Source organism: Macaca nemestrina, chromosome 5 (genome assembly GCF_043159975.1).
Source record: "Macaca nemestrina isolate mMacNem1 chromosome 5, mMacNem.hap1, whole genome shotgun sequence".
Taxonomy (NCBI): Eukaryota; Metazoa; Chordata; class Mammalia; order Primates; family Cercopithecidae; genus Macaca; species Macaca nemestrina.
In genome coordinates, this window is record NC_092129.1 from 19,048,035 (window position 1) to 19,069,428 (window position 21,394).

Consider the following 21,394-nt stretch of genomic DNA (forward strand, 5'->3'; position numbering starts at 1 on the left):
CATAATTAAAATAATGAGGGAATAGCTTAAACTTTCCTTTTTTATTATATTAACAAGGCTTCTGAGAAAGATGCTATTATGAATTGAACTGTGTATTCCAAAAAGATATGTTGAAGTCTAGCCCCCTATACCTGTGAATATGACCTTATTTGGAAATTGGGTCTTTGCAGATGTAATCAAATAACGATGAGGTCATACTGAATTAGGGGGAGCCCTAATCCAATATGCTGGTGTCCTTATGAGAAGAGGAGAGAAGCCACACTGAGACACACAGAAAAAAATGCCGTGTGATAATGTAGACAAAGACTGGAGTGACTCATCTATGAGCCAAGGGATGTCAAGGATTTTGGGCAACAACAGAAGCCAAGAGAAAGGCATAGATTAGATTCTTTCCTAGAGCTTTCAGAAAAAGTGCAGTCCCAGTGACACCTTGATTTCAGACTTCTAACTTCCAGGAATGTGAGAGAGTGAATTTCTATTGAAAGACACCCAGTTTGTGCCACTTGGTTACATAGAGGCTATATGCTAATCTGTTCTTTTGCTTTCTAATATTAAAAAGCATATATACTATGGATAGAATATATGTACAATTTTAAAATTATAAAGCAAATATCCTTCTGATCACCCTCCAGGTCAATAAACAAGAATGATATTTCTGAATCCTTGGAACAGTCTCTTATATACCCCTTTCTTATCATAGCCTACTTCTTTCCCCCACTGCCTGATAATCCTTTAGCAACTTTTCTTTATAGTTATATCACCTATGCAATTATACTGTAATCAATATGGTTTAATTTTCCCACTGACAAATCTTTAAAGGAGAAGATATTTAGATGAACCAACCTGATGAAAATGCATTTTAGAGCTTTGCTTAGGCAGATTCACAAGTTACTTACTGATAAATATAAATTGAAACTACACTCTGTAAAATTATATTTTGAATAAGCATATTCATTCAGTTGATTCACTCATTGAAGACTTATTATTAACTGGGTACATATTGGGCAAATTTTATTTTTCAGGCATTTTCCAGATAAGAGATTAAAAGTAATGTCAATAATTTCACGTTAACAAAATATATAATTTAAAGCAAAAGTAAATTATCTGAAAATCATACTTACTAGTTACTTGTGCACATGCACAGAGTTTGTGTGATTTAATAAGATTGTATTATAGAACAATTGATTAATACAATGAATTTTGCCAATTTATAGATTAACTTCGTTTATTGATATAAACATGAGAGCATAGCTTTACAGGTGCTACACATTTTAATTTTCATTAAGTTATTAGATTCTGTGGATTTGCTTAGTTACTGAACTTGCCCAGTCTATGCATGTGAATTCTTCTTGGCATTTCCATGTATTTACTGTTAATAGAAAATATACAAGTCTTTTTTTTATTTTATAGACTGCTTAATATAACACATTTAACTACAAAGTATTAGATATAAGGAGGTAAAGGGATTCAAAACAGTTTTTTGTTTAGTAGTAAAATGCTTATGAATAGGAGTCTGTCAGATGTTTTAGAAGGCACTGGAACACAAGTGTCTCCTGCTTTTCAAAAAGCTTATGGTTCCCAGAAGAAAAGAATGGGTTGACTATGACTATAATATAACATGATGCGTTCTGTAGTCCAGGAAAACTTGAAGTGGATCTAGCTCAAATATGAAAGTGATGAGACCAAGTGCAGTGACTCATGCCTGTAATCCCAGCACTTTGGGAGGCTGAGGCCAGTGAACTGCCTGAGCTCACAGGTTCGAGACCAGCCTGGGCAACATAGCAAAATCCCATCTCTATAAAAAATACAAAAATTATCCAGGCGTGATGGTGCATACCTGTAGTCCCAGCTACCCAGGAGGCTAAGGTGCCCAGGAGGAGGAAGCTGCGGTGAGCTGAGATTGCCCCACTGCATTACAGCCAGGTGATGGAGTGAGACCCCATCGCAATGAAAAAAAAAAAAAAAAAAAGAAACAGGAAAAAGAAAGTGATGAATTCTACCTGGAGAGAAACAAATTTGTTCCCATGGGAAATGGCATATATAAAGCCGTTGTTGAGTATTAAAGGGTGGGAGTTTGTAGACAGAGATCCCAAGGTCAAAAAAGGGCAAAGTGTTTGGCCTGTATCAAATTTGTTTTTAATGTCAGGAAATCTCAAGAATATTTATCTCTAGATATGTATTATATTACCTTTGTGCCAGCTTTTAATTGATCTTGGAAAGTTATCAACTCTATATACTTATTGATCGATTATAATTTAGTTAACAAAAAATGTCACTGGCTAATGCGATTCAGTCAACATGCTCACTATTACAGGCGTTTATTTCCAGATCCAAAGTTCCTGATACTGTACATTATCAACTGCAAATTATTTCTTTTAAAAATTCATGGCTGGGAGCACTGGCTCATGCCTGTATTTCCAGCACTTTGGGATGCCGAGATAGGTGGATTACCTGAGATCAGGGGTTCAAGACCAGCCTGGCCAATGTGGTGAAACCCCATGTCTACTAAAAATACAAAAATTAGCAGGCATGGTGGCACACGCTTGTAATCCCAGCTACTCGGGAGGCTGAGGCAGGAGAATTGCTTGAGCTCGGGAGACGGAGGTTGCAGTGAGCCAAGATTGTGACACTGCACTCCAGCCTGGCCAACAGAGTGAGACTCTGTCTCAAAAAAAAAACATGAAAAATTTTACTACTTTTAAAGTATTACATTGTTCAGTTTCTAATACAAGAACTAAATTGAATGCTTTCTTACAGTTTAGGATAGGCCAATATATGCTAGAAATTTTAGTTCAGTGTAATTATCAAAGATGTTTATTCTTTTCTAAGTTTTGTTTTTAATTGACAAATAATAATTTGCATATTTACGGGATTCATTGTGATATTTTGAAACATTTATACATTGTAGAATGATCAAGTCAGGCTAGAGTATCCACATCTTAAATATTTATCATTTCTTTGTGGTAAGAACAGCTAAAACCCTCTTTCTTAAAATGTTTAGCTGTTTTGAAATGCGTTATTAATGATAGTCACCATGCTGTACAAGGGAACACCAGCTCATACTTCTCCTAACTGAAACTTTGTACTCACTAGCCAACCTCTCCCTTTCACCCATTTACCCCTCCCATAAAACTAGCCTATGAAACCATTATTCTACTCTCTACTTCTATGTGTTTGACTTTCTCCCTTGATTTTTTTTTTTTCTGGCTTTTTTCTTTTGGTCTTGTGATAATTTTGCTGCGGGTTGTAAAAATGTCCCTAAATAGCAGTTTCTTGGAACTTTATGAGTTTACTCAGTTTTCATGTTAATTTTTCAACTTGAAATTTCCACACAACATTAATATATTCAAATTACACTAATACATTCAAATTTTACTGCTAGGATAGGCTCAGAGGTTGAATTTCTCCAATTAAACTCAATCCACACAGTACCCACCTCCTCCTCCTCTTGCTTGACACTGGATTCCCTAAATGAATAGCTATTTTCACTACCATTACACTCAGATGTAGCCTTTCAGATTTCTTTTTATGCACAGTCTTACATCTTGCTTTCTACTGTGCACAAGTCCAAGGTTACTCTGTTCCCACGTGAGTGGTCAACTGCCTTGGGCCAATATCTATGTCCCTTTGGCCTTTGGAAGTATTAGTTAGTGTATTCTGTATTCTGGCCTTAACTCCTTTCTTTCTTCATTTACAGAGACTTCTGTTATTTAATTCAAGCTTGACAAGATTGTAAATCTTTTGGTATGCTTTATAATTTCTGTATTTTTGTTGCTGAGGACTGAGAAGGGGGGAAAAGAGGGCATATTTGTTTAAATTGCTAAATTACTAGAACCAGAATTAGATTTTTTTGGATAAGAGTGTAAGACAATTTGGAGAACTGGGATAAGTATCAAAGGATGATGGCAGAAGAATGGGGAAGGAGTGGCGAGTTAGAGATCAAGGAACCTTGATTGTACATGGACGTGTAAGAGCCAGTAAAAGAAGAGGTGCTCCTGAGAAAGGCATGTGGAGCAGCAGAAGGGAAAAGGGAAACAGAAGATTCAGGAGACTGGTGTCACAAAAACTGCAGCGGCAGGAGATTTCACGAAAGCGGGTATTTAACAAATAGCATCCCTATATGCTAAAGTTTAGCATGACAGGGAAAAAGCTCATTGGCTTTGGCACCTAGTCATTTGCAGCCTTCTCCCTCTCAGTTGGCGGCAACCCCATCAGGCTGTTCAGTCGAAAACCTTGGAGCCGTCCTTGTCCTTGACTTTCCACCCTCTCTCGCAAGATCAGTATCTAATTCATCAGGAAATTCTGTTTTCTTGGCCTTCAAGATATGTCTGCACTTTGACTACTTCTCACCACTACTGATTTAAAATTGCAAACTGAATATCTTCCCCTGCCACTCTCAACAATTTCAGTATTGGTTACCCAGCTCTCTTATTGTTCCATAGCATTTTTCATCTCCAGCATAGTGGATGACATCCTCATTTATTACAGTGATTGCTTACTGCCTGACTTCTCTCACTAGAATACTAGTCCCATGAGGGCAGGGTTCTCTGCTGTGCTCCAAGGGCTTAGAGCACCTGTAGCTAGCACATAGTAGTGACTCAATAGTTGTTACATAAAAGAATTGTAATCTTCTTGTATATTTACCTACAATTTCATTTGAGCAAATTTTAGGTAAGTATACAACAGACTCCAATTAGAACTATACAGTTGGAGCTGTATGTTTTAGGCACGTAAGCCTTATTCAGTTCTACTTTGAATAGGAATTCGGTGCTCAAGAATGTTTGCATCCATCAAATCCTAGAAATTAGAGTCCACACATTACTACCAGATACAATTTTTACCTTATAAACTAATTAAAGATTTTAGCCAAACTTCTAAATAATGAGATTTAAAACATTCATAAGGAATTAATATTCTAGCATTTCTTCTTCACAAAGTACTTATTCAGTGAACAAAGAATTTTCAACTTACCAAAACAAAAAAATACTGCATATATTTGAGGATTCTTCCAATTGGAGCTATACAGTTGGAGCTGTATGTTTTAGGCACGTAAGCCTTATTCAATTCTACTTTGAATATAATTAATATTTTAGTAAAAATTTAATCTCTTACTCTGTTATAGGAATTCTGTGCTCAAGAATGTTTGCATCCATCAAATCCTAGAAATGAGAGTCCACACATTACTACCACGTACCGCTTTTATCTTATACCCTAGTTAAATATTTTAGCCAAACTTGTAAATAATGAGATTTAAAATATTCATAAGGAATTAACATTCTAGCATTTCTTCTACACAGAGTACTTACTCAGTGAACAAAGAATTTTAAATTTACCAAAACCACAAAAGACTGCATATATGTGAAGATTCTCAGTATGTCCTTCAGGTGGGAGCCGATCATAATTCCAAAAGAAACAATCACAAATGCCATAGTCCCAAGTGTTGAAATTACCAAAGATCAAAATACTGAAAATAGAATCCTAAAAATAATTTTTTAAAATATTTATTTACATTTTTTAAAGGGAATTTATTTGAGAAACATAAAAACACAACAAAACACTTCCTAGGCCATTTTACATAAGAAAATAGGCAATAATAACATGCATATTTTTGCAAGCATTGACATTTTGGCATACTAATGACAGTTGCATGGGTATAACAGTCATAAGCAGTCAAACTGTATTCATATAAATAGGTCAAAAGCAAAATATATACTATAAACCCACATGACTATGGTTGGTAATTATGTGCATCCAGCTTACAACTTTGGTCATATGAAACATAATGACAGACAACATGGATCTTGTCTTGGCGAGGCTGATAGAAATCCATGATGAGTTACTGTCACATATGTAATCGCCCAAAGAGTCAAGATCTCAAGAAATTTTATCTTTCACAAATGCAGATCTACAAAAAGGACATTTCTTCATTTAGTGAGGAAATTTCAACATTTCTATATAAATGCACAGTGCTTATACACAAAGTCAACATTGTGATAATGCACTTTAATGGAATCAGATTTGCAGTATTAAACAAATTAGAACTCTCTAAAAGTCTCCACACAATTTAGACCTCTAACATGGGATATAATATGAAGATGAAATACACAGCATAGCAAATTGACACTATGTGTGAAGAGATAGAAGTTATATGTGACTGGATAATTTGGCTTGGAGGACTTCTTGTATTTTTCATCTGTGTTTTTACTTCTGTGATCTGTATTTGGGCGGTGGTTGTGGTCCACAAATTTTGTAAGTATATGCAGTCCATCTGAAAGTCTGATAATTGCTTGGTCTTTGCAATTAAGGGATTTTCTGCTTTTGCAGCACCAATAATAATTAGCTTTTAAACTTTTATCTTTCACCGTTAAGAAGCTTCATACACTTAACTTATCACAGCCTTTTTGTGAGGGAACAATTTCACAGATCTCTTCCACTGTGTGGTAAGGAATACAGTAGCACAAATGATACTTGGCTTCCTCAATACCACATTTGTATTAGTAAGGGATCTCCAGAGAGACTGAATCAATAGGATATGTATATAGACACACGAGAGGGGATTTTTAGAAGAATTGGCTAACATCCTTATGGTGGCTGAGAAGTCATAGGGCAGGTCGTCTACAAGTTGGAGACCCTGAGGTGCTGGTACCGTGACTCAGTCCAAGTCTAGTAACTTCAGAACCCAGGTAGCTGGTATAAGTTTCAATCTGAGATCAAAAACTTCAGGACCCAAGAGACAGCTGGTGGAGGTCCTGGAGTCCAAAAGTCAGCAAACCTAGAGTTCTGATGTCCAAGGTGGCAGGATAAAAGTCTTTTCAGTTTGGGAGGCCGAGGTGGGTGGATCACCTGAGGTCAGGAGTTTGAGACCAGCCTGGCCAACATGGCGAAACCCCGTCTCTACCAAAAATACAAATATTAGGCAGATGTGGGGGGCACGCGCCTGTAGTCCCAGCTAGTTGGGAGGCTGAGGCAGGAGAATTGCTTGAACCTGGGAGGCAGAGGTTGCAGTGAGCTGAGATCGCACCACTGCACTCCAGCCTGTGGGTGACAGAGTGAGACTCTGTCTCAAAAATAAATAAATAAATAAATAAATAAATAAATAAATAATAATAGTAAAAAGTCTTTTCAGTTCTCAGAGAGAGAGCAATTTACCCTCAGTATTTGTTCTCTCCAGGTCCCTGTCTGATTGAACAATGCCTACCAACTTTGAGGGCAGGTCTTCCCTGCCTAGTCCACTCAGATTCACACCTTAATCTCTTCTGGAAATACCTTCGCAGACACATGCAAAATAATGCTTTACCAGGTTTCTAGGCATTCTTTAATCCAGTCAACTTGACACCTAAAATTAAGTCCACAAGCTCACTCACTGTCAATTTAGCACTCATAAATAACCCCTTAAACCAAGCTTGTTCAACCCATGGCCCGTGGGTCACATGAGGCCCTGGACGGCTTTGAATGTAGCCCAATGCAAATTGATAAGCTTTCTTAAAACATTATGAGAATTTTTGTGATTTAAAAAAAATCTCATCAGCTGTTGTTAGTGTTAGTGTATTTTATCTGTGGCCCAAGGCAATTCTTCTTTCAGTGTGACCCAGGGAAGACAAAAGATTGGACACCCTTGCCTTAAACCATACTTAATTTCCAAATAAAGACAATAACAAGGTAATAGTTCTACCTAACATGATGCACCTATTCTGTGATTGTGAATTTCAAGATTTTAGACATTGGGGATTTTAGACTTTAGAAATTTTGATCTTTTGAGATTTCAACATTTGGGATTATGGCATTTAGGATTGTATCTTTGGGGATTATAATCCAAACCCCCTTTAGGCAAACTCGTTTAACACACATTCTCATAAGTCTGTATATATTTAAATAAGGTTGTTACATGAGTACACAACTTTTTGTTGAATAAAGATACAAACTGATTATATCAGCAAGTCATATAGATTCTCTTTGTCAGAAGATATTTACAATTTTAATTTTTTGTTTTATAAATCCTAGTAAGAGCTTCTAGCCTTTCTTGGCTGTGAGTTAAAAAATTGACCTCATAATTCCTTCCTTTCTTCTTTTCTTTCTTCCATTATGTCTTTTTTCTTTATTTTTGCTCTTCTGTCCCCTAATCATCTTCAGTCAATAGCTCAATAGCCAGTTCCTACTCTAGAAACAGCAAATGGAATTACGATAAACTAATATACTTAACTTGTCCTGCAGAGTCCACTGCATATTTTGGTTCATCATTAATTTCTGCATAGAGATTTTGTTTTTTCACTGAATATAATTGCATTGACCTCCTACCAAGTGGTATAATTCTCAATTCTTTCTCACACTTCTCTTTCTTACACATTTAGAAATTGAGCCCACACCCTTTCTCTAATCATCACAGCTGACATTCATCTGCTGTTCTCTCGTTATTTCAATCATTTGCTTATTGGGTTCTAGAGTCTGTTTGTTTTTTCTTTTGCTTGACCAAAAGAGACTTAAGAAGGCTGTGAGTTGTGGCTCTTCTTATGAATTTTATGTGCTTAGTTTACTGGCTGTATTAACATCACATCTGGGAGGCAGAAACACATGAAAATAAGATTCAGAGCTCTAAGGACATTACTGATGATGCAAGCTGATAGAGAGTGGAAAGTCAACTGAACCCAGCAACATCAAAGCAGCACTTGCTCTTTGGTCATTTAGGTACTGAATCAAGAAAACATTGGGGCCTCATTTTCTTTTTCTTTACAAGTTTTACTAAAAAGTTATATGAACAAATATTGATAAATATTGAAAATATAGATTGATTTTCAAAGTTTGACAGGAAAATACAGAACCTTTTTCTGGCTAAAAGCAAACCAAGTGACTCAGTTTGAAAATGGCCGGAAGAGAGACTGCTGTCTTTATCTCCTTTTCCTTCTTCCTCTTCTCCCTCTCTTTTTCTTTTTCCTCCATTCACTTTTGTCTTTGGCATCTTTTAATCTTTTGTGTTAAAAGAAACTATTTAACTGAATGAAGTGAACTACGTTTCATTTGGATAATTTGGCGTTTTGTACTTTTGATTTTATTTTCTCCATGAAAACTTTAAAATGATTTTAGCCTGCAAATAAAGATTACATTGTCCCATTTTCTTGACATATAGTGAAGGTCAACAAAATAAGTGTATCTGTTAAGTTTTCAGTGGCTTTCAATATAATTTGATTGCAATGATAAACAGAGGTGCTAAAAACTGTAGTTAACATAGTGGCTCCTATAATTCAGTTTTATTTTTATGAGAAATAAAAAGCAAATAGAACAGCAGATCTTTGTGTGCACACAGTAGAGTAAGAACACGTTTACAAATTTTTTCAAAGTATAAATACAGAAAACACTTGTGAAATTTAATTACATTATAATTTCCAAAATTATGCTATTCCTCCAACTATGGTGATTATGTTGTGGGAAACTGATAATGGCTACCAGATTTTCTTGTTTAATAAAACCAGAATAATGTTAATAATGACTTTTTAAATCATTAATTGCATCCATAATTCAAAATAATAATCTTTGTATCAAATAACAACTAAAAAGCCTAGTCTAAGCATATATTTTATGAGACAGAAGAGATCAGATTTTTCTATTCTCTTTGCCTTTTCTTCATATCTTATTTTGCTGATAGTGAAAAAGAAGCAGGGTGGGAAGCTAAAATTGAAAAAATCTGATTTTTGGAAAGCCATATTTTGCAAATCAAATTAATTAACATAGGTGATTTCAGATTATATCAGAATTGCCATAGCTCCCAAAAAGTTACTTTTTAAACTAGAAAAAAGCCACTCATTGTATGAAATAATAGTAATAAGCTTATGTATTTTAGATCTTTTTGAACTTGCTCTCCCCTTTTTCATATGAGAATTGTACACAAAAGAGGGAGAAAAAAGTAACATGACAAGATTACCAGTCCTATACTTTGTCCATGTGCTAATATTTGCTGATGAATTCAAAGAAAAGGTAGATTTGACTGTTAACTTGAAACTCTTATTGAAACCAAGCCAGAAACAAAAACCGAGTTATGACATCTATATTATTTTCATCAATATCTATGTAAATCAATTAAGTACTTTAGTTCTTAGACCATTTATAATGTAGTAGTCTGTATTATTCATCTTTATTTTGTTGCTATAATAAATACTTCTCATCATATTTAGATATTGAAAATAATAAATCTTAAGTGGTGCTTATAAGCTGTATATGGCTGAAGTAAAGACAAGCAAATCTCAGAAACAGAAAATACCTTTTGGGAAGGGGATGGGATTTAGAGGTACACAAAATATGGTGTGTTTTTCTTTTTTTTTCTCTTCTTATATCTTCTTGCTTTAATGTAGTTGTATGTTTATTTTTTGTGACTTTATTAAAAAAACAGCCAGTGTGGTTTCTATTTTCCAATTTAATTGCTCCTATAGGCTTTGCTGCAGAAAAATAATATTAAAAAGCAAAAACTTCAGGCTTGTTCTAATTTCTTTTTATTCTCCCTCTGTGTAAATCCAAGCCACAGCCCAGAAAATAGTACACAATGATTTCTTTTTTTTTCTGAAACTCATTATAGTACGTTCACAAAATGGTATATTTAATGTTCCATTGTTATTTCCACAATATAATTTGTTAATCAAAGATTATACTGGTTATATTTTGCAATAGAGTCTTTAATTGTTTTGCTGGCAAAACTCCAATTTAGATCATTCATTTGAAAATGATCATCGTGACTAAGAAGAAAGTGCTTCTAGGCTACTTGCAGATGTGTTCAGCGTGTTTGACTGTTTGTATGTGTAAGTTTTTGTAACTTTCTACACTTCTTTAAAATCACCTCCTTGGTATAAGAAAAAAAAATATGTCAGAAAACTAACCTGCTGTTCCGGTGCCGCTCTTTAATCAACAGCAATAGTCCGGTAAAAACCTTACTTAGTTTATATAAAAATAGTAATATTTTTGTCTTTTTAAGCATGTGTAATTTGTGTAACAAAAAACATAATTTAGCCGATCATGCAATTAACCTTGTATCGAGATCTCTGTGCTGTGGATGCAAAGGCAAAGATTCTGCCCTCAAGGAGCTCACAGTCTAACAGAGGTCTCAAAAATACATATAACTGGCTGGGCGCGGTGGCTCACGCCTGTAATCCCAGCACTTTGGGCGGCCAAGGTGGGCAGATCACGAGGTCAGGAGATGGAGACCATCCTGGCCAACATGGTGAAACCCCGTCTCTACTAAAAATAAAAAAATTAGCCAGGTGTGGTGGCAATTGCCTGTAGTCCCAGCTACTCGGGAGGCTGAGGCAGGAGAATTGCTTGAACCTGGAAGGTGGAGGTTGCAGAGAGCTGAGATGGCGCCATTGCACTCCAGCCTGGTGACAGAGCGAGACTCTGTCTCAAAATAAATAAATACGGAAACAGAAATACACATAACCGATTGCAAAACAACTAAATAAATTGTATTAATGACAGGAAAATGAGCAGTTCTGGAGTGATTGTGCTTCTTGTTTGGGTGTCAAAGTGTCAGAGAAAATTGCATATTGTAACGTTTCAGTATTCATATGAAGAAATTCAAGTTGTTTACCCAAAAGGCATGTAGAAAGACACGACCAGTCACAAAATGCAGAGAATACATGGATTTACTGTTAATCTCCTGACTCTTCAACTTGCATGTCTCTCACTTGCATGGACTCCTTCCAAGGCTCTATAGCTGTTTGCATTTCTAATTTTGTATTTTTTAAAAGTACCCCCTTCCAAATTGTACAAGCTTCATTTTCCTCAAAAGTCAGATTCTCCCTTAGGACATGCATGGTGTGGAAGAGAGAAAAGGCATGTTCACACAACCACAGTAGCCTCTTTTGGCTCTGCCTTGGGGCAGCAGTAGAAGATAAAGCTGAATGCTGACATCTCCAACTGAATTTTAGCAAACAGGGATCACATTCTTCATTGTCTCCAAAGCAAATGTTGAAATTGATTTCTTCAATTTTTGTTGTTCAGTGTGGTCTGCAGAGGAGGCAGCACGGCAGGGTTCCTAAAGCTAAGAGAAATAATTTCAGGCCATTTCAAATTCTTTTTTTTTTTCTTTTTTTCTTTTTTTGGTAAGAAAGCAACTGAATATGAAATTCTATAGTAAGACATTATTTTTATTTTATCATCTCACCAACATCACTCATTAATTAATTCATTCTTCTAATACTTATTGAATGCTTCTTATATCTTAACTCTCCTTATTTTCCTATTGTGCCTAGAACATTGCAGGCTTTTCTGTGTTATTGATGTTTATCAGCATTTGCAGAAGATGTAGGTTAGGAAAAAAAATATTTAATTATTAAGAGAAAGCATGCCCTGCTTGATTTTGCTGCTTTTTCTTAAATGACAAGATTTTATTCTCCCCACACTATATTTATCCTCTCAACCAAGTCCTATGATTACTTTAAGACTGAACTCAAATGACATCCTTAATGAAAGTTCTTTAACTTTATCCCAAGAGGATCCTTATTCCATGTTTTAATTCTTTTAGCTCTTTAGTTATTAAGTGTTTGAGACCCTTGTCTATGTGTCTAGGGATAATTGTCCAGCTATTTTATATGTGCATATTTTATCTTCTGTCCCTTTAAAAGGTGGAACCACTGTCTATCTTTACCTTTCTTGTCTAGCACAGTGCCTAAAGTCTTTTAAATGATAATTATAAGGAGTGAAAGGATTTACCTCTTAAACAGAATAAAATCTAGGACTATAGAAGGTTCAGGATCACCAAGTGTGAAAACTTCAGGTAATATTTTATTTTTTCCTAAACAAGAATATCAGAGGATGTGGCACAGTTGAACAAATGGACCAGTTAAGTGTCATGAAAGAGCTGTGGGAATTTAAATCGGATGTTATGAAAATAACTGAATTTCTTGTGCCTCAATTTTGCTATCTTTATTATAGTCTCTATCACAAGGCTATTAGCTTCAAGAATCTTACTGGAAAATCCTAACAATGTTTAGTTTTTAAGTTGAATTTTTAGGACTGCCTCACTACTGTGATTTTTTAAAACTTTCTTGTCTACCTCCTTTATTCTACCCTAAATCACCAAATAAACAGGTTATCCCACAGTCCACTGACCTATTATTCCCCCTCTAAGAAAGTGAAATTGTCCAGGAGTCCAGTAAAGTATATTTCTGAATTACTTATAGAAACAGTTTCCTCTCAACCATGATGGGCAAGATGCTCACATTTTAAAATGAATTTTCTTTGCTCCTATGTGTTTTGGATTGAGGAGGCATTAGTAAATCTTTGTCTTTCAGTGTCCTTATCCTCATGACAATGCTAGAGCTTTCTAGTCCTTTATCTTGGAAAGAAAAACTATTTTTAATGCCAAAACAATAGAAAATTTGTCTTTAAATTATTCAGGGTAAAATCCAGAGAAAGAGTTGTCCATTTATAAGAAATCAGAAGAAATAGTGCTTATCAAACTATATTTCATTCATAAACTATTTAAAGAATCTAATTTTTGTTTACGATAAAGGCCAAGTTTCACTGACAATTCCTTCAGCTTTTGCTTTCTCAGCCTCTGAGTGTGCTTTTCACTGAGAATGTGCTCACAGAAAACAGGACAGAGAGAGAGAGAGTGATTTTAAAAGATGAGTACTTACAGGTAGCTTGGATGTGAGAAGATAGGGTACTTATGAAGGAAAAATTGATAATCTGATAATCTGTTAATGTACTGCTTCGATGCAACTCACAATCCCGTTATATTCTATTATATTCTACCAGGTATGAATCCATCACACACAGTCTTACCCCAGTCTCAAGGTTGGATGTAGGACAACTGCTTTGAACTGATGTCACACAGGAGATCAGCTATTTCTCACTGTGGTTCCCCATGGGCACCTTGCAGGGAGCTTGTTTATTACTCCACTGCGGGGCAGAGTGGCTTATCATTACAAAATCAGCCTAAAATAGTGCCCAGATTCTGCTTTATGTCATCCAATGCTAGAAATTTCCACACTTCCAGGTGGGATATCTGAAGAATAGAATCAATATCTAGATACAGGAATAGACATTAAAATGGATTTTGGCTTAGATCATAACATAATGAGGTAACTTTCTTTCCAAGGTTTGCAATTGAATGCAGTTATTATGAGTACAGTGAGAAGAAGGAAAAAAAATGTGTCTGGGCTTTTATGTCAGTTTTGTTCTTGAAAAATTGAAAATACCGATTTACCATTTTCTTCCTTTTTTTTTTTTTTTTTTTTTTGGTAAAAGAAAAAAGGCCTTTGTAGTTGAAGTACTGGTGACCTTTCGCAGGAATTATGCAGGCAGCCATGGAGGGCTGTTCTAATGGTGATGCTGTGGTACAATCAGTTTTACTGAAGAAGAGCCCTCTGGGCTGCAGGGTAACTAGCTTAATAGCTTTTCAACAGGACAAATCTGATACGAGACTTTAAAATGCACTTTAGGTATTTAGTATTAAATGGGCAGATAGGGGGAACGCCAGAGGATGCACAGAGGTGGATGAAGACACATGGCAAATACAAGCTGCTGCAACCTGCTGCCCTCTCACCTGCACAGAGACTGCCCTGCTTTCCAGCCAGTTTGGGTCTATGACAACAGGCAATTTTTTTCTCAATGCTTCTAAGTCCAGGGCACTCTGTGTAAAGCTAGTTGCTTTAGAAATACATCTGCTTTCTCTTTGGTTTACTTTTTTAAAAAATTGTTCTCACCCTTTTTGCACTTCCCTTGGTTAAAATATCCTTGCACATCACCAGTAGAATATCAAGGGATGACTCTACCTAGAGCTTAGAGAGTTTGTTCAGCCATTATCTCCATTGAAAGGAGTCATGAGTTAATGCTCTGAATGGAGCCTGTTGAAATGCAGTTGTTAACTGTGACTCTGGTATAAAATAATATTTAACGATATCTCCAAACTTGGTGTAAATGTTGATTTGTGTACGTGAATTTGGGAGGACATAATAACATTGCGCTCAAGGGCCCTGATCCTAGAGTCAAAATCACCTGGGTTCCAATGCCAGCTGTACTTTTCCATTTTAGGTCCATTTAACTTCTTCAAGCCTTAGTGCCCTCACGTGGAACTTGGGAATCAAAATTACATCTACCTCATAGTGTTGCGATGTTGAAATGAAATATTTTAAGTGGCCAGCACAGAGCCTGACACACAGTAAGTTCTAAGTTCTCAATAGATGATTTTTGAATTGAATAAACCAAAAATGTTTTCTGTTTCTTTTTTTTTTTTTTTTTGAGATGGAGTTTTGCTCTTCTTGCCCAGGCTGGAGTGTAGTGGCGGGATCTTGGCTCACTGCAACCTCCGCTCCCCTGGGTTCAAACGATTCTCCTGTCTCAGCCTCCCAAGAAGCTGGGATTACAGGTGCCCGCCAACATGCCTGGCCAATTTGTGTTTCTAGTAGAGATAGGAATTCACCATGTTGGTCAGGCTGGTCTCGAACTCCAGACCTCAGGTGATCCACCCACCTCGGCCTCCCAAAGTGCTGGGATTACAGATGTGAGCCACTGCGCCCAGTGGAAAATGTATTCTATTTCTTATTTTACTGGGCAACTGCAATATCATTGTTTGGAACTTAATTTTTTAAATTATTTTCTTTTATTATGAGAGAAGCATGCTTCATCATTTGGTATGATATGAAATGATATTAATTAAAAGAAAAAATAAAAATGTTTGACTAGTTTCTGGTATAGTGGAGGTGAAGTAGATGAAGTTGCATGAGCCAGAAAAGCATTCTAGAATCAATTCAGAAGCCACCTGCTCTTGGACTGGAACATTCTAGAAGAAAGAGGACAGCTCAAAAGCCGTAAGCCGAGTTTAACATTGGAGGACAAAGTTTCGGGGAAGATGTGAAAGGCAGTCAGAGAAACAGAAACAGAGGTACAGAAAATTTTCATACATAAAGGGAGACATAAGGTCCAGTGTCGGAAGTACTATTTTTCCTTCTGAAGCTGTGGGGAAGTATGATGAGAATTATTTATTCATTCAGTAAACATGTAGCAAGTGTTACTGTTGACTGTGTTTTCCACTCTGTGCTAAATCTGAGATACAATGGCCAGTTATGGTCCCTGCCCATCAGGAAGGCAGAGTGTATAACTTTATTAATTATAGATTAATATATTTCTAAGTAAATTTATGATTTTGTTGGAAGGAGTGAAGGAGGTATTGAGAGAATGATTCTATCACATCAGTAAGAATAACCAGAGCATTGTCAAAACTATTTTTAAAAAGTGAATAATGATTTTTGATAACTGCAAATACATTGCAGTATTACAATGATTTAAACAGTTTGGAAAGGTTGTGAAAATAAGGATCAATATAAAAGAAGAGATAGGAGGCAGGATTATCAGAAAGTCATGGCTTTGATGTCTAAAGACACCAGTACTGTGATATAGTGTCAGTGAACAAGAGGTTCTATAGCATCTGGGTGAAATTAGAAAAAAAAAAATAGGCCTCTGTATTAAGAAATCTCACTCACTGTGATGTCAATCAGTGAGCATTTTTTAGAACTTAAGAGAAAGCTTTTGAATACATAGAGGTGGGTGCAATTTTTTTCTTGAAATGTACCTATTCTAGCAAAAAACTTGTGGAACATCTTATCCTAAATTATCACTCAAGTTAAATAAGTGCCTCATAAACTTAATCAGGAAATTGGTTTTGCTCTCGACAAAATAAATTATTGTGTCCTTTTAAAATTAAATATGATAAGTAATTTTTTTAAATTTTTTTATTTCCATAGGTTTTTGGGGAACAGGTGTTACATGAGTAAGTACTTTAGTGGTGATTCGTGAGATTATGGTGTACTGATCAGCCAAGCAGTATACACTGAACCCCATTTGTAGCCTTTTATTCCTCAACAGCTTCTCACCCTTTCCCCTGGAGTCCCCAAAGTTCACTGTATCATTCTTATAGCTTTGCATCCTCATAGCTTAGCTCCCACTTATGCGTGAGAACATACAATGTTTGGTTTCCATTCCTGAGTTACTTCACTTAGAATAATAGTCTCCAATCACATCCAGGTTGCTGTGAATGCCGTTAATTCATTCCTTTTTGTGGCTGAGTAGTATTCCAACGTTTCTTTATCCACTTGTTGATTGATAGGCATAAATATGATAAATAATATTTTATGACAAAAACACTGACACATTATAGAATATACACTATATAAAGGACATGCTTGTGGGTAACTGCAGAGTCCAAAAGCATCATATGTGGTCCTATAGTCACACTCTGAGGAACGGAGACAAGGAAAGGCACTTACAAGACTTAGGATACGAGTACATCTGCTCCAGGATACAGGTAGCCTCTCCATTCAGAACAGTGCAGTCATTAACTTAACTCCCACCTGGGTCTCTGACAGCTTTAAAATTATTCATCTCTTTTTTTCCTGTTTGACCTCATAAACCCTCATGCAGAAATTATGATGGGCAATTTCTAAGTGATCTACCAGTTGGCCAATATTTCACCTTTGCTGGAGGAACTTAAAAACTCTTTAAATCTATTTAACCCTTTACAATTCAACATGCTAAAATGCAAGACGTGAAAAATATTAGGAGCTCATTTATGCATTCAGCACCAATTCTTTGGAAAAAAATTAGTCCAAAACCCTCTTGCATTTCCAAATAGAGAGCTATTCTCCTCTACTCTCATTAAACTCCCAAACAGCTGCTAAAACCTAAAGACAGCTGCTGAGAATTAACAAGATAAGTCTCCCCTCCAAGTTTTACGCTGGTCTCTGTGGAACGAGCCATGGCCATTTATTCTGGATAATCATGCCTTTTTATCCTGATTCCACACCTGATCTGAAGACTGAGCTACAGGGACTAGAGAGCTCTATAGGGATTTCTAGTCTAATCTGATGTATAGTTTCGGATTTATGCCTGCCCTTTCTGAGAGTATTCAGAAAAGTGGGACTTTAAGTTGAGAAGAAAGAGGAGATAAAGTGGATGGCATAAAAGCTGCAGGATTTATTCAGTGTAGAATCATATACGGAAAGGCAAGGCAAATGTACCCAAAGTTTCAATTATTGCCATGTGAGTGTGGGAGAGAGGCTGAACTCTGAAAGAGAGGATGGATTTAGCCTTCTGATAGCACTGTGGCTGCCACAGAGGGAGTTAGAGCTTGATACTTTGGCCAGGATTACTATTTAGGACCTCTCAGTAACAGAGACCCTGATTTGCAGGGCTTTTCTATTTCTGATGCCTTGATTACTCTGGAGTCATCACCGCAGAATTTAGGAGGCAGAAGCCCCACATTTTCAAATTGCGCCTATTAGCTCTAGCATGGTAGACTCCAAAATGTCCTGTCCCAAAGACTGGTAATGGCCCAGACCCTGCTTCCTTATTTTCTTTAAAAGAGGGTTTGGCAATATCCTGAGGGTAGACTATGAGATAAAATGTACATTATATCAGAAACTTATTTTTAAAGACCCAGGAGACTTGATTAATGGTGAGAAATTTTTCAAGCCTTTCTCCCACCAATCTCTCCACAGCATAGGTAATTATTACTAATTTGAAAATGTCAACAAACAATTTGCAGCAAAAAAAGTAAGAGAAACAGGTAAAACTAGGAACAGATGGATTATTACATCACAATTTGAGTGCTTAACAAGCTAATTTTAATTTAAAACTTTTAAAAGTTAATATGCATTAAAATTAACTTTTTGGTATATAGTTTATTAATTTCAACACATAGATTTAAATAACCACTCCCACAATCAGAATATGGAATTAGAATCACCAACCTGATTCCTCCTATTCCCACCCTGGTAATTACTGATCTGTTCCCATTGCTGTGGTTTTTCCTATTTCCAGAATGTCACATAAATTAATTAATTTATTAAAGACTTTTGAAAACTGGATTTTAAACTTAACATAAAGCTTTCAAAATTCGTCCATGTTGTTGTGTATATCAATTCCCCATTCCTTTATATTGCTGAATATATTCCATTTTATTTTTGAACTATAGTTTTCTTACCCATTGAAAGACATAGAGTTATTTTCATGTTTGGGTGATTATAAACAGAGCTTCTATAAAACAAAATCCACATACAGGTTTTTGCACAAACAGAAATTTCTATTTTGCTAGGTAATAGCTAGGAATGGAACTGCTGGGTCATATGGCTAAGCATTCACTTAAATATAAAATATTGCCTGTTTTCCAGAGTAGCTGTACCTTTTTGCATGCTCACCCGCAATGTATGAGATTTATAGTAGTTTTACATTCTTGCCATCGCTTGGTATTGTAAGATTTAACTTTTAACCATTCTCATAAGTACATAGTAGTATCTTATGGTTTTAATTTGTTTTTCCCTAATGGTGAATAATATTGAGCATATTTTCATGTTCTTATTGCCACTTGTACATCTTTGGTGAAGCTGTTCAAATCTTTGGCCCATTTTTTTATTGAGTAATTTTTTTTTTCTTATTTTGTTGAATTTTGAGGGCTTTGAAAAAAATTCTGGATACAAGTTATCAGACTGGTGACTTGCAAATTTTCTCCCAGCCTACAGATTATGTTTTCATTCTCTTAACAGTAACTTTGATAGAGCAAAAGTTTGGGTATGTTTTAAATTCCTTATCTTTATTGCCTTTATTCTCTATCCTACACCTGAATATATATCTTAAAGAAGCATCCCAGAGACTTAGTGTGAGTCACTAGCTCAGTGAATTGCACAATAGAAACCATACCTGTAGGAACAGGCACTCTTCATTCCTAGCTGCTAGAGAACCCATAGTCTTTTCAGAAGTCTGTTTGATTGGAAAATACCATTGCAAGACAGTGACCAATACTATATAAGACTTGAATACACAGTTTAAGAGAACCTTTTTTCCTTACTGAAATCTCAGGAGGCCAACACATTAATCTTGAAATTGCTGTCACTTGCCGAGACTATTTTATAATGCAAAATTAATGTTTGTCAGCATCCTTTTAGGTTGCTCTGGAGATTAAATGTAGGAGAAAAGACCATTTTCTCAGGTCTGCACAGCCAAGGCCAAGTGGGAAAATTGAAGCAATTTTCTGAATAATTTAATAAACCCCCGTCTTTTATTTAATTATTCAAATAAATCTTTATTTTTCCTTCTTTTCTCTGGCCGCAGAGACTTCTTTGTCATCTAACTTACTTTTGAAAAGTGACAGGCCTTTATATATCTAGTAAAGGCTTAAAGCTTTTTAATATTTAAGGTTATCTGACCGTTAAAATAATTAGTAGAGATTCTAAAACTCCGATCTTCGTAGCTGTGTTGAAGATAACTGAAAAAGCATAATCTCATGTTTTCACACATTTAATTCAAGTCTCTAAAGAAACTACTACTTGCTTCTAATTTCCAGCTGCCAACATCTGCAATTAGAAACTAGCAAAACAATTACCCTAACAGCTGCTAGAAACATAGTTTACAACAAAATGTCAAATGTGTTTTTGAATGTTGAATTAAAAAACACTAATTTTTATTTCAGCTATCACCTAACCTTTCTCTCAATTAATTAATCATTCTGTTGAATATTTTCCCAAAGAGATCACATTCCATTAGCATTCGCCACATTTATTTTTAGTAAAGAGATAATGGAACGACAAGAAATATTCACCTGTAAAAACAAGCATGAGTTACAAAACCTGACATCTAGATGACATCTGTAGTCCCCTCTATCTCTCAAACCCTAGGATGATAATAAGGGGAAAGGCTTTCCCAGGTCTATACAAAACAACAACAGCAAAAACACATTCCTACCCTTTGTGGCCTTCCATGTTATTTAGCAAAGTTACAAATGCTCTGTATTCTCAACTGCAAGTATTGTTCAAAATGCATTATTTAAATTCAGTTGAGAATCATATTTGTCAAGGCAACAGGCTTTCCTAAAATGTGTCATTTGATCATAGAGGTTAAAGTAGGTGTACCAGTTTGCCCACCAAATTGCAGGTGAGGCACAATCACAATACTTTTCTGTTAGTTGTTGTGAAGAATGCAAATTAATGAAAAAAAAATCTATGAGTTTCTTATGGTAAGTGATTTGCTATTACAGAAATTCTCTGTCTTAAAAAATGGTATCACGAAATGGGTATACACATTATATAACGTAATTCATTCATTTTCTAAATTCATCCAACTGCTATTTTCCACAAGAGATAATTATTATCATGGAAAAAATAATCTAATTCTGTTTGTCTATTTTAAAGATAATTAGACTTTATTTCAAAATTCTCTGAACATATTTTCTTCAATATTGTTTGGTACTTAAGCAGGCTGAGTTCTATGGAGTCAGAGAAGATAAGATTATAAATTTATTCAAAGATGAATCTCAGCTCCTTCCCCCAATAACCACACACATACCCATGCACACTTGGCCTGAGATATCAGTTTATCAGAAAACAAAGTGGCCTCCAGAGATTTCTCTGGTACAGGAGAA

At 35.7% G+C, this 21,394-nt stretch overlaps 1 pseudogene; it reads right to left on the minus strand.

The window, feature by feature from the left end:
- Positions 1–21,394, minus strand: part of LOC105499740 (dnaJ homolog subfamily A member 1-like) — a 66,156-nt pseudogene that overhangs the window by 42,284 nt on the left and 2,478 nt on the right.